Source organism: Camelus ferus, chromosome 8 (genome assembly GCF_009834535.1).
Source record: "Camelus ferus isolate YT-003-E chromosome 8, BCGSAC_Cfer_1.0, whole genome shotgun sequence".
Classification (NCBI taxonomy): domain Eukaryota; kingdom Metazoa; phylum Chordata; class Mammalia; order Artiodactyla; family Camelidae; genus Camelus; species Camelus ferus.
In genome coordinates this window covers 4,618,060-4,632,687 of record NC_045703.1, presented here as the reverse complement: position 1 = coordinate 4,632,687, position 14,628 = coordinate 4,618,060, and the positions used below count along the sequence as shown (strand labels likewise).

At 37.0% G+C, this 14,628-nt stretch overlaps 1 long non-coding RNA gene across 1 annotated transcript in view; it reads right to left on the bottom strand.

Annotated features, from left to right (window-relative positions):
- The window catches only part of LOC106729933, a 102,695-nt gene that overhangs the window by 54,222 nt on the left and 33,845 nt on the right, over positions 1-14,628 (bottom strand). The window contains exon 2 of the long non-coding RNA XR_001366357.2: positions 1,557-1,654. This is a non-coding gene — a long non-coding RNA (uncharacterized LOC106729933). The remainder of the gene's footprint in view (positions 1-1,556; positions 1,655-14,628) is intronic.

Sequence of the window (14,628 nt, the reverse complement as noted above, 5' to 3'; positions counted from 1 at the left end):
AATAAGTCCTCAAATAATGCTGATGTTGCTGGTCCCAGGATACACACTGAGAACCACTGGATTAGGGAGTGGGATAGAAAGGGAAATGGGGAAGGGATAAAGGAGAGTGTTCCATAGCCTAACTGAGCATCTAGAGTATTAGTGTTAGAAAATTCAGAGGGATCATTTTATAAGCCTGTCTCTAGCAAGGAAAATGAGGCATACAAACTCAAAGTGATGTACACCTTTGCTGAATATTGGTGAGGCAGAATTTGAGTCTTCTGATTTTCAGCTTTGCATTTTAGTCATGAGCAGAGCCTTTCAAGCTTGAGGCTCCTAAGCACCCTCTGAGGAGCTTGTGAGAAGTAGATTCCGAGACCCACTCTGGACTCAGGGCCCAGAGAGTCCACATTTTGACAGATTCTCTCTGTCACTCAGACTCAGGAAGTATGAAGATAACACTCCAGGAATAAAAGCAAACAGCACCGGGTTCTAGGAAGGCCCCACACGGAAGGAGCAGAGACCTCTGGGGGCAAGAGAACAAGCTGTGATGCCCGGGGGCAGCCAAGGGAGAGGGGGAAACTGATGCATATTTGCTACCCAAGAGGAAGGCACAAAACAGATGCCGACTGTGGAAACAGGAAACCGTCTCACTTTACTTGTCAAAACACTCACCCCTCTTAAATAGAAGAGTCCTAGATTTATGGAGAATGTGAACACAGAACCCTCATGTCTAATCCTTACTTGGCAGATACACATAAGCATTTTCAGTGTCTTCCCGCAGGGGCTTAAAACCTCTGCGACCTATAGGGCAAATGGGGACTCCAACAGGAGAGGAAAGAGACAACATTAAGCTTGCTTAGCTTTAGCTTTAATTTTTCACTTTCCCCAAATATGCAATTGCACTCTTATTCCTAATTAAGAAAATTCTTCCTGCTACTGTGTCACCTTCCTTTACTGTTTTCCTGCCTTTGTGTATGGGAGCTTAATAATGAAAACAACTGTCTCCATCAAAGTAGCATGCCATGAAATTCCCTTGCCTCTCCCATTGTTTTTCTAAATATGTAGTGAAAATAAAATCACTTTTAAAGAAAATAAGGAAATAATGAAAATTCTATCAAATTTCTTTTGGCTGAGTACCTTTGGATTTTTAAGGGCATGAAAATGAAAAATATATTTTTATGAGCACAGGAGGTAGACTTTGCAATCCTCTCATAAGTCATCTTACTATATATAGCACACATTAGATTGGAGGAGAGGTCAAATCAATTCCTGTATGAATACATATTCCACTCTAACTCTAGGAAAAATGATGTATCTGCAGATCATTTTGTGAGCTTTCTATTATAAGAAAATAAGTTCTGAAGTGTAAGAATTACTTCTCCAACTTCCTTGTAGGCTCTTTCAATGAATAAAGCCAAAAGACCTTAGAAAGCTTTTAAGGCATCCCATGATTACCCTCATTTTTCCCCATTTCAACTTTATCTTACATAACCCCATCCTCCCCACCCCTCCTGCCCTTCCTCCTGTTCCTCTACACACATAGCCTTACCATTCCTAGTCACACTTAGATTTACCTTGATCTTGATGAACTTGCTGTGCCAGGGCCCCTCACTTGCACTGGCGTCTTGACTGCTAGAAGTTGCTGGGAGTTGTGTAGAGTTTCAGTGAGGACCTGGAAGTCAGAATTGCAATCAGGAGGCATTTCTGTGTAAGCAGTTCTGATAAACTGCCTAAAGAGACCTCCTAGAAGAAAGTCATAAATCTACAAGCTTCCAGTAACTTGGATTTTACTTTTTATTTTTAATAAATATTCACTTTTGCATCTAATTTTTATTCTCAAATTGTGTGTTCCTCTTCTTAAAGATTATCAAAAAATATGTAAGTTTCATGCCCACAATACCTGGAGCTGCCCTACTCCCAGTATATACTGCTTTTATTTACATTTGTTTCTTTGATAAAGCTATTTCTAGAGTACACTTCCATTCTCCCAATATATACCCGCTTTCCCACATCTCAGTATATCAAAATACCATCCATCCTCTAATTTTTAGTTCAAATGCTACAGCCTCATGACCTGTTAATTCTCCAATTAGTATAACTCTCACTTGTACACTTATATTTTGTCTCTCTTTTATCATAAATATACTACATCTTAAATCAAATGTCATTAGTTATATATTTTTTATAAGACAAAAACCGTATCTTTGTTGTCTTTTGCTTCTTTGATACCTATACAACAACCAATGGGTGATGGAAAGTCAGGGGTGGGTGTGGCAAACTTACAATTAGAATAGCAGTCATCATATTCATAGTATTTATTAAGCATAGGTATTGTATTCGTAAGTTGATGCATAATATGTCACTTAATAATCAGAATAGCTCTGCAAAGTAATTATTAATATCTCCATTTTACAAGAGGCTCACAGGTAAATTATTCGCCTAGGGTCATTGTTATAAATTGAACTGTGTCACCTCAAAACACATACGGAAGCCCTGATTCCCAATATGACTATATTTGGAAATAGAGCCTTTAAGGAGACAATCAACATAGAAAAAGAATATGAGAGCTGAATCACTATGCTATATTCCATAAATTTATATAACATTATAAATTGACTATATTTCAATTAAAAAAAAAAGAGGCATTTAATGAGGTCATGGGGTAGGACTGTAATCCAATGGGACCAGTGTCCTTATGAGAAGAAGGCAGCAGAGATGTAAATCTTTATTCTGTAAAAGGCCATATGAAGACAGCAAGAAGATGGCCACCAGCAAGACAAGAAGAGAGGCCTAAGGAGAAACCAATCCTACGCCCAAATTTGATCTTGAACTTCTAGTCTGTAGAACTTTGAGAAACAAATTTCTGCTGTTCAATCCACCTAGTCTATGTTATTTTGTTATGGCAGCCCTAGGAGACTAACACAGCCACAGAGCTAAAAACACTGGAAACACTGGTGTTAAATTGAACTTAGACCCATGTAATATTCTTGCTCCAAGGTCATGCTGAAGAAATGACTCACTTCTCTGTATAATGATAATCCATGCTCAGTTTATAAAATATTCAAAATATCTGTGATTCAAAAAGGCAAGTGTTTCCTTTCTTGCTACCTCAAAGACAGCAATATTGTAAAATAAATTTTATATTATACTAACAAAAAGTCTTTGAAATAGGGTTTTATATTTATGTATAATACCTCAGTCTTAGAATTATTTCTTTAGTGATTAAAATGGCACACAGGGGAAGACAATTAGAAATGGCTGAATAGATATAGAATCAAGAGGCGACTCTGGTGGGTTTGACTTTCATTTCCTTTTTTATGTAAAAAGAACTCAATATGCCATACATACTAGAATAATGAACATTTATTCTAAGTAATTGAATTACCTTGAGTTCCCTTTATTAGAAGGATTTTTCTTAGAAATGAATTTTTCCCATTATGGTACATTATAAGTTTTCAGAAAGCTCTATCAGCGTCAGGTTTCTGCTTACAGAGCATATTGTAGACACAGAGGATAGAAAGCAAACTGTAGTCAAATATATTCTGGAACTAGGAATTAGAAAACAGACTATTGAAAAAAGAAAAGACCCACAAATTTTTTTCCAAACAGAATAACATACCGATGCAGCAAGTTTTTGTTTGTATGATCCAAATAAATTATTAAATTTATGAAAATTTTAGGAGAAATAGTTTTTTTAAATGTTATTCAACTTATTTAAATTAAAAAAAAAAAACAAAACAGTTCACCCATTTCTTCCATCCCCGTCCCACTACTTCTAGGGCAACCACCAATCTGTTCTCTGTATCCATGAGCTTTGTTTTTCTTCAGACTCCACATATAAGAGATTATACAGTGTTTCTCTTTCTTTATTTTACTTAGTGAAATGCCCTTGAGGTCCATCCATGTTGTCTCAGATGGCAAGATATCATTCTTTTTGTGGCTGAATAATATTTTTGCAATATATATTCTGCAATTTCTGTATTCATCTGCTGATGGACACTTAGGTTGTTTCCATATCTTGTACAGTAAATAATGCTGCAATGAACATGGGAGTGCATGTATCTTTTCGAGTTAGTGTGTTCATTTTCTTCAGATAAATACCCAAAAAAGAAATTGCTGGGTCATATAGTAGTTCTATTTTTAACTTTTTGAGGAACTCCATACTGTCTTTCATAATGGCTGCACCAATTTACATTCCCATCATCAGTGCACAAAGGTTCCCTTTTCTCCACATTCTCACCAGCACTTGTTATTTCTTGCCTTATTGATAATAGCCTTTCTGACAAATATGAGGTGACAACTTATTGTGATTTTGATTTGCATTTCCCTGATGATTAATGATGTTGAGCATCTTTTCATGTACCTCCTGGCCATCTGTATGTCTTCTTTGGAAAATTACCTCTTCAGGTCTTCTGCCCATTTTTAGTTAGATATTTATTTATTTATTTATTTATTTATTTATTTATTTATTTATTTATTTATTTATTGCTATTAGGTTGTATGAGTTCTTTATATATTTTGGATATTAACCCATGATTTGCAACTATTTTCTTTCATTCAGTAGGTTACTTTTTCATTTTGTTGATGGTTTCCTTTGCTATGCAAAAACCTTTTAGTTTGATGTAGTCCTACTTGTTTATTTTTGCTTTTGTTGTTTCTGCTTTTGGTGTCAGACTCAAAAAAAAAAAATCATCACCAAGACTATGTCAAGGATAAATATATTTGTAAAGTAATTAAATTCCTTTACTGTAAATTTTCCTGTAATATTTTTAGGCTAGGGTTAGACTAAAAGTATATTTACATTGTTTTTCTCATTTCCATGACTTAATATTTCAACCAGATGAGACTGATTTACAGCCTTTGATATAAGAAATATTTGGAAAATTCACTGGGAAACCATATCACTGGTTAACTCATATCAAGTCAGGATACCTAGATTTAACTTCTAGCCCCAGTCCATCTTAAGTGGCTCATCTATTCTATTTATGCTCATTTTACTCACCTATAAAATAAGAGGATTGGATTAGATTATCTACATGTTCCCCTCCAGTTTTATAATCTTATAGTTGTAAAGAAAGTATTTAGTATTTGGTTTTCCAATTCCACACTCTTTTCCTTGCTGAGATGTCCCTGAAAGTCATGTCTGAGATGTATGAATCACAGGATTGAAGTAACTCAGATCTCTGTGTTGTCTGATAGAGAAACAAAGTTTGTGCTAGTTCACTGAGGTTTCAGGACATATTTGTTAACACAGCACAACTAAGATTATTCTGACTAGTAAAAATATAGTCCCAGGTATGGCCTAACTGGTGCCCTCCCCCCCAAAAATTCATATGTTGAAGTCCCCAATGTGACTGTGTTTGGAGATAGAGCTTTTAGGATCTAACAAAGGATAAATGAGGTCACAAGGGTAAGGCCCTAATCTATTAGAATTGGTGGCTTTAGAAAAGAAGAAAGACACCCCCCCCCCCAAAAGCAGACACTGGGGAAAGGCCATGTTAATGCACAGCATGAAATAAGCCAGCTACAGGCCAGGAGGGGAGCTCTCACCAGAACCCGGCAAGCTTAGGCCAGCATTTTGGTAGACTCCTTTAAAATGGGCTTAGAGGATTCAAGCTTAATTCTGGTTCTGCCATCTGGATTCTCTGTTTGAACTGATGTGGTCCTTGACCATAAGGATAAAACCACTTGTCTGAGTACACTTCTTGCTGAGTCCCTCCTACGGTGGCTCATGTAGGCTGAAGTGAGGAAAATAATGGTTTCTGTGAGCTTTAGAAAAGTCTCTTTGTTCCTCTTGCACCTGACCCTCCCAGTCAATAGATACAAGAAGGGGGTGCTTGCAAGAAAGGTGAAGTCATATCTACTAGAATGGGAAATGGGACACCCTTATTTTGTGGCACTGGATGGGCAACAGTGACCCTGGCACCTATGAAGGGAGGAAAGAACATTCATAATTTTCATCTTTCAGGAAATGCCTGGGGCATGGCTCTCTCTAACTATTGCAAACACCTTTAATTACACTATATGTATAACTGAACCACTATGATGTACACCAGAAACTAATACAATATTGTAAACTGACTATACTTCAATTAAAAAAATTAATAAAAAAGAAAGAAAATAAACTATTGGGCCTGCCATTCCCTGCCAATTTTAGCCCTGACCAAAATTTGACTGCCACGACTCTCAGACTTTCTGAGAAATGTATCACAAACAGCAGAGGATAGCCTCAATGTTTACATCCCCTGTGCAAAACACCTGAATATCTTCTCCATCACCCGTGTCTATAACTGTTGCTCAGTCATTCCATGGCATAGATCGACACAACCTGGCTGGCGACATGCACACCGTCACATGGTTCCTTCAAAAGCAAAGCCTAGACATAATTATCTGAACTGAATTGGGAACCCCAAGGCTTACTAGCGAGCCAAGAAATCATATTGGAGGCACTGTCAAATTGCACCCCTTGATAGATGGGGGTCCCACTTGTGACAAACCCTAAATGACAAATCAAACAAATTTGGTCCCACTTCATCAGTCAGAATAGAGTGGCTGACAGGGTCGTGTACTCATGGGAAATTTTACAAGTCAAGAGACAGAAACAAGAGGTGGATAATTTCTGGGATCATTTCTCTATGGGTTTCTTGCTTTTTTGCCCATCTTTGAACAAGACACTGACTGGCCTTTCTTCTAGACTATTTTTCACAGGTATTTGTAGAGCAAACAACTTTGCTTACAGTCCTGGAAGATAGGGGCATGTGTAAACAGAAGACATGCTACTTCCTATTATTAAAGATTCAAGGGGAGGAGGGTAGAGTGCATGCTTAGCATACACAAGGTTCTAGGTTCAATTCCCAACACCTCCATTAAAAAAATTCATGTTCAGTAAAGTCAGAGTTCCTTTTCTGTAATGCAATCCATTACATGTGCAGGTGTCATTCGGCCCTTTTCATGTCCCCCTGTAGGAATTAAGGGATAGAAGATTACTTCAAAAAAAGCTGACACTCTGGCTACTGTTATTACCTTGAGTAACAAACTCCTTTGTCTCTGACCCAGGAGTCTCCATGTCTTCTGCCTTGAAACTATGGCAGGCTGACTTTTGAGTTTCCAAGTAAAGTAAAAATCTCAGACCCTTCTGAGTTCCTGAAACGCCTCCTCGTTTTTTCTTTGTGAAGCTTTCCACATTTTATTTTATTTGCCTTTAAAGATTTATTTTAATCCAAGTATCCACAAATGTTTCCCTTGTAATTGTTTCATTTAAACTGCTGAGAAAAATGTTTAACAAATATGTAATATGCTGTAAAGAGAAACAAATGCTCCTCTTTCACCCACCTCTTTTCTTTGTAATTAAAGATCAAGTTTCTAAATAAACTTGAATGTGATTTTTAATACTAAAACTCAATGACTATTTTCCATTAATTCAATAAAAATAATGTCATGCTGAATTTTTGCTTTCAATAATTTAAAGTTAGTTTATTTAGTATTCAAAGCAGACTATATCAAGAAAATTTTTGACATATTTTATTATTCAGTATGCAGGTCTTGCTAAAGTTTAATCTTGTAAAATGTGAATTCCATTTTGACAATCTCAAGTTTATAGTTAACTGATGCTGCTTTGGTAAAATAAAAATATATACAGCAATTTTCCTTCCATTTCATTTAAAAGTGTAATGAGAAGACACATATTAACTATATTTTTACAAATGTACAAATTACACATACTAACTAGAAATACTTTATGAAACGTTTGCAATGTGAGTTTAATAATGCAATTAATCTGTACAGATGATTTTTTTGTTAATACTCCTGGAAAATTTCCTATAAATTTTAGAATGTATTTTGACTGTGGAAAATTCACATATTTTTGTATAGCTTTACATGTCTTAGATTTAAATGTAATGCTTGAGGAATTGTGCATTTTGTGGAAGCATATTCTCCATTACATTCCACCAATCCACTGGAATTACTTATTCCACTCAGACTGGTTTTATTACAAACATAATCAGAAAGGAGCTTTGAATGTTCAGATGTACAGTCTACTTTCCTGATGAATATTATTCTTTTATCATATGCATCATTGCTCAGTGTTCATTTTGCCTTTATTTATTATATGTATTTATATTTATTTATCAGCTTCTCCTAATAACCTCATTTAAGCCTTTTAGTCATCTATTTGGTTTTTTTGAAAGAGAGATTATGCCAACTATAAATTCTGTGAGAAACAGAATCATATTTTTAAATTCTTCACTTACTGCCTTGTGTAAATCCTCTCATGATGTATGTTCTTCGGTCTTTGTTTAAGATTGTCCTTTGCTGAAGGCACTCTAAAAAGGCCAAGGCCATTACACTGTCTGTCATTAAACTAGGAGACAATCATTTATTGAAGACCAGTGGGGGAGTTTAAGAATGAACTAGAGGAAATTTGGGGCTTTGATTCAAGTTAGACACTATTAGGATTACTGTCTCATTAAACCTGTTATTTCTTTTTACCTAGGAACATAGCCCTTTAGATTTCCTTCATTCAAAATGTCCATATTTCTTTTTTTTTAATTGAAATATAGTCAGTTTACAATGTTGTGTCAATTTCTAGTGTACAGCATAATAGTTCAGTTATACATATACATATATATTCATTTTCATATTCATTTTAGGTTACTACAAGATATTGAATATAATTCCCTGTGCTATATAGCATAAATTTGTCATTTATCTATTTTATATATAGTAGTTAGTATCTGCAAATCTCGAACTCCCAATTTATCCCTTCCCATCCCTTTCCCCCTGGTAACCATAAGTTTGTTTTCAATGTTTGTGAGTCTGTTTCTGTTTTGTAAATAAGGTCATTTGTGGGTTTTTTGGTTTTTTTTTTAGATTCCACTTATAAGTGATATATGGTATTTTTTTTTTCTCTTTCTGGCTTACTTCACTTAGAATGACAAACACACTATAAACCTCTTAGAAGAAAACATAGACAAAACATTATCTGACATAAATCTTAGCAATGTTCTCCTAGGGCATTCTAGCAATATTTTTTATTATTATATATATAATATATGGGCAATAGCAATAAAAGCAAAAATAAATAAATGAGACCTAATTAAATTTATAAGCTTTTGCACAGAAAAGGAAACCATAAGCAAACAAAAAGACAATCTAGAGAATGGGAGAAAATATTTGCAAAAGGTGAGAATGACAAGAGCTTAATTTCCAGAATATACAAACAGCTCATACAACTTGAATAAGAAAAAAAAAAACCCAATCCAAAAATGAGCAGAAGACCTAAACAAGCAATTCTCCAATGAAGACATCAAATGGCCAACAGGCACATGAAAAAAATGCTCAATATCGCTAATTATCAGAGAAATGCAAATCAAAACTACAATGAGGTACCACCTCACACCAGTCAGAATGGCCATCATGAAAAGTTCACAAACAATAAATGTTGGAGAGGGTGTGGAGAAAAGGGAACCCTCCTACATTGCTGGTGGGAATGTAGTTTGGTGCAGTTGTTAACAGAAAACAGTATGGAGATATCTCAAAAGACTAAAAATAGACTTACCATATGATCCGCGTGTCTTTTAAGTCACAGCTCTAGCAGAGACTGATGGTCCCTCTACTTTCCTCCCTCTTTGCCTCCAGCCATCCCCCTTCAGCAGTACCTTCACCACACTTTCATCACTCTGTCCATTGCCAGGTCATGGCCTGGATCTCTCTGTGCCACTGGCTCTTGGAGAAACCTAAATGACATTGGAGGTCTGTTGACTCTTTGTGTCCTACTACCCTTACTTCAAGCATGACTGTATTTCGCAGCAGGCTTGCAGAGTTCGTTTTGTAGCTGTAGCTACCTTCTTGTTTCATTGAAGAGAAAGTTTATCTCCTTTTTCTTGACAGTAGGCTTCATGAAAACAGAGGACTGAAAGTGTTCTTACATAACTATCTTTAATCAGAAGTTGCTTGAGAGTTTTAGGAGGAACCTTTCCTTACTTTTGGGAAGTTGAAAAATTGAATAATTTTTGAAGTCCTATTCACAGTCAAGCTAAGAATCAGTATCTTTAGATAAGGCTCTACCAAGTAATATCATTACCTCAGTAACCACTGGAAAAAATGACTACTCTGCCAATTTTTAAGGGCTGAGAAGAGACGATTTCAATTACTATGTTGTCCTGCCTTTGTTAACTTTTTCTGGAGTAGTTGAGCCAAGAAATAACCTTAAAATAAGTGGAGAGGTGGTAGAAATTCTTTGTGTGCTAAGAGTTTCTACCATAAAAATAGGGGAAAATTTTTTCTGCTATGGTTCATTTGCTTTGTTCACTAGATAATTTATACTCAAAACCTAATTGCTTTCTTTTCGCAAAGGGCAATGTCCAATGAGTCCTAAAGGACAGTTTGGACAATATTTTGTAAGTGTTGGAGTTTCACTGATAACATCTATTCCTGATTCTAATACTTCTCACGTGTCCTATGGTCTAGTTTACAAATAGAATTATATGGTCAAAAAACAAAAATGTACTAAAAGGTATTTTCATGGTGCGGACATAGGGGAGAGACAAATAATAATGCCCTGATACAGCCTCGCTACATTAAGCAGTGTTCCACACAAATGATTACTATAGATTTCATTTATTTTTGTAATTAAGAGGAACGAGAACCAACGTGTTAATAATGTGGAAAAAACTTGGAGGTAAACAAAAAATAATTAAATAGTTTCGTACGATCAATTGTATTTGCAATAAAAACAAAAGAAAACAACTATTAATTTCCCGCTGACACACCAAGCTTCTGTCAATGTGGATCGTGAGTCTCTTTACATCTTGGCAGATGGTTCCTCGGGCAATAAACATGGGGAAAACATATTTCTAAAGGAGTCTGCAAAGCAAAACTAAGCAAAACAAAAATATATCAAGAAACGTATGCTTTCTCATAATGGAGTGGTGGCTCTTGCACAGCAAATAGCAAGGAAAGTTCTGGTTAGAATGAGAACTCGAAATGAAACGAGCATTGCAATTCTAATCTATGGTTAAATAATTAACCCATATAAATAAAAGTCGTCCCTGTAAGCTTCTGATTGCTATTTCACCTATTAGATTAAAGGCATAAATTCCCATTCCCTATGGTAAACATTAATTTTAAAAAATCAAGAGTGTTAATAAAACATAGGGATAATCCTGCCAGTCCACCCCACAACAGCAGTGGGACCCGCCGGGAGCCAGTGTAGCTCTCAGTGAGGAGAAAGTACTCTGAGTGCAGAGAATGGGGCAAAATGTTTTCCCTGTGGCCCGCAGGTCACTTTTCAGGCACTCCTGAGTTTACCTTGAATGGGCATCCAGAACTTTCTTTCTCCCTTGGTTTTCCTTCTTTCCTTCTCCTCTTTCATTTGTGAACCCTGCTCCGGTGTGGCCTCTTTTACCCATGTGAGCAAGTCTCCTTTGCCTGGATCTTCACATTCCTTAGAGTGGAGCACTCCCAGGAGGAGTCTCTCGTACCAGCAGGGAGTCTCCTCCTTAGCATCATATCTCAGCGTTGCCCCTTCCCCTGGGTTGGGGGGGGTGTGGGGTGAGGGCTGGAGGGACTGGGGGAAGGAAGAGACTGGAGAGCAGGCAGAGTTCCGTGGTGGGGACAGAGTCTGACAGACAGCTCCAACCTGCACCATGAGCTTTGCGCTGCCATCCCCCTGAACTTTTCTCTACACTATCCCTCAGTGAAATTCAAGTTTAGGAAACAGGAGCTACACAGATACAGAGAACAAACTAGTGGTTACCACTGGGGAGAGGGAAAGGGAGGGGCGGAGAGGAGAAGGGGATGAAGAGGTACAAACTACTATGTATAAAATAAAGCTACAAGGATGTATTGTACAGCACAGGGAATATAGCCAATATTTTATAATCATAAATGAAATATAACCCTTAAAAATTGTGAATCACTATGTAGCACACCAGAAACTTATAAAGTATTGTACATCAACTACTTCAATAAAAAAAGAGAGAGAGAAAATAGGAGCTAAAGTTAAAGAAACTTAGAGAGACAAGATCCCAGATTTTAGAGATGCTCTACAGTGATCCAGAACAGATTTTGATTTTATGGGAAGTTAAAAAGTTCCATAGCCAAACATGACTTAAAAAACAAACAAACAAACAAACTTCTAACAACTTCTTTAAATAGAGAACTCATTCACAGGGCTCAAGATTCAGAAGGTACAAAACAATATGAAATGGAAATTCTTTCTCTCACCGAGTTCCCCTCTTTGGAGGAAATCAGTGTTGTCAGTTTCCAAACAGACTTTGGAAAGGTAGATGCAAAGGCATGATTTCTGAAGTCTTAGCACGTGGGTTCACAATAGTAACTGTGTATCGACTTCATATTAAGAACAGATTTTTATCACTTCAGGTTAGGAGCCTTCCGAATCTGGGTGGGTTTGTCTGGAAGCACTCTGGGAGGCCTATCAGAATATCATTCGATAGATCGTGCTGCATCCACTCTCCTGGCCCTGCTTTTCTCCCAAGCCCACCCACCTCTATTTGCTCTCCTACAGAGGATTGCCTAATAAAAGGAAAAGCATGGGATTCACAACAAGGCTCAAGCCTAGGCTGTCACTATGATGACGAATAAATCATTTTATCATTCTAGTCTCCATTTCTCCATTTGCAGCATGGAAAAATTACATACAGCTGTGATTACTTCATAGGCAATAACAGAGATGAGGGAAAGGAAAATCTTTTGAGTTACTTAGATGAAATATGTTTCATAAACACCTAGTACTGCATAATCACGTTTACAATCAGAACAGGAAGTCAGGATAGAAATCTTGGCTTGGTCCAATAGATCACATTCTCATATTTTAGGAGGAATGAAAACTCTTCTCCAAAAGGTGGTTAAAGACTGTGTAACTGACATCAGGCATCCATCCTCAGAGGCAGAAACTTCTGAGGAATGCAAAATTTCTTAGAGCTCATTTTTTCCCCAGCATTTCATTTAGTTTCTGTTACAAACTTTATCTCCCAAAAAATCATGGGTTATGGAAAAGTACATAATATGAAAAGACACAGAAACTATAATAGAAACTGTGATGTAGACAGAGGAGAAAACAACACATAGGAATCAAATTAATAATGTTTAGCACCATTTCTGAGACTCAAAGGCGGGTATAGGTATCATTTCACAAACAGTGCAGAGAGAATAGATGACTTTTTCATGGGTATGAACTCTTAGAAGAACTAAGGTAATGAGCCAGCTCACCTAATAAAGTAAAAAAAGTTTAATAATTTCATTATTCCAATATTTCTACAAGCGCTCCTTGTAACATTGGTACACCTATGATAATATTTGTCAACCTAGGAATTACATTTTTGAAACAAATGCAACAATAAAAACATCATTATATCAATCACCACCACAGGAAAAAAATTATCCCTTCTAACAAAAAATCAATGACATTATAGTGGTGATAGGGAAGTCAGAATCCACTGTGTCATCACCTATATGGAAACAATGCCAAAAGCCCCAGCACAATTTAAATATATAATTATCTTATTGCACCATGAATTCTCTGTAGTATTCCGAAGGGAATCCAAATGTGTAGGTGCATATGTGAGTGTGTGCATGCAGGTATATGTGTGTATCACTCACTTCTAAACAATTACCAACACTGAGACACGTAAAATTTTTTCTATACTAAGCACTCTCATTACAGCAAGAGATTGGCCTTAGTCACATCAGTGTTGCCCAAGCTGCTTTTTTTTCCCCTTAGTGGAAAGTATGCCAGACTTCTCATTTGGTTCTCCAGAATACTTCAGAGAATGGAGCTAACGAGTGAGGCAGTTAAGATGACTAAGTCATTAATAAGGAATGGATCCGCCATTCCCTGAAACAGCTGTGCAGGATTGCTTCCAATCCCTCCAGCAAACAGACTAATGCCGACGGAGACACCTGCTCTTTCCAGTGGCACTGCTTCAGATGCACTGGAGTGTCCCTTAGCTGCCAGATTATGTCCATATTGATGGTAATTTTAAATAAGTTCAGTAAAATACCCATGAAAAGGAGTCCAGCAAGGCCACCAAACAGAGCACTGCACTTTGTTAACTGCTTTCTTAGTGTTTTTTGACTGTGGTCCTGTCAAAACCTTCATTGGCTTCCTAGAGGAAGAAAGCACAATAAAGATCTCGGCTGTCTCAACTCTGAAAGCAATCAAGTGCTCTGATGAAAGATGAAGGCGCTCACATTCTTGGAGCAGGTTTTTTCTCTCGTCATCTCAGTTCCCTTGTTGCCATGGTCACCTCTCAGCACAGCCAAGCTCCCCCACCCATCCCCCAGCCCCGCTTTGCTGCTGCATTCCTCCTTCCTGAACATTTCCTTGTCTAGTCTGTGCATTCTCCCACTTTCCCTGACCAGCCCACCTCTCTGCATTTCTGATACAGGCTGGCAAAAAGAAAGATACTGAAGATGCCAATGAGTTGTTTTAAAACTGCAGATCTGAAACTAGGAGTGCGAAGTCTTCACAGACACATCCGTTTTGTGTCAGCAACAAAGGGAAAGCAAGGTTCTAGCTAGTACCTGGGCTACCTTGTGAGTCCAAACACTCACTATAGAGACTGGGCCCTACTAACTGCTTTTTAAAATAATCTACAGTCTTGATTACAAAAAGAAATTAAA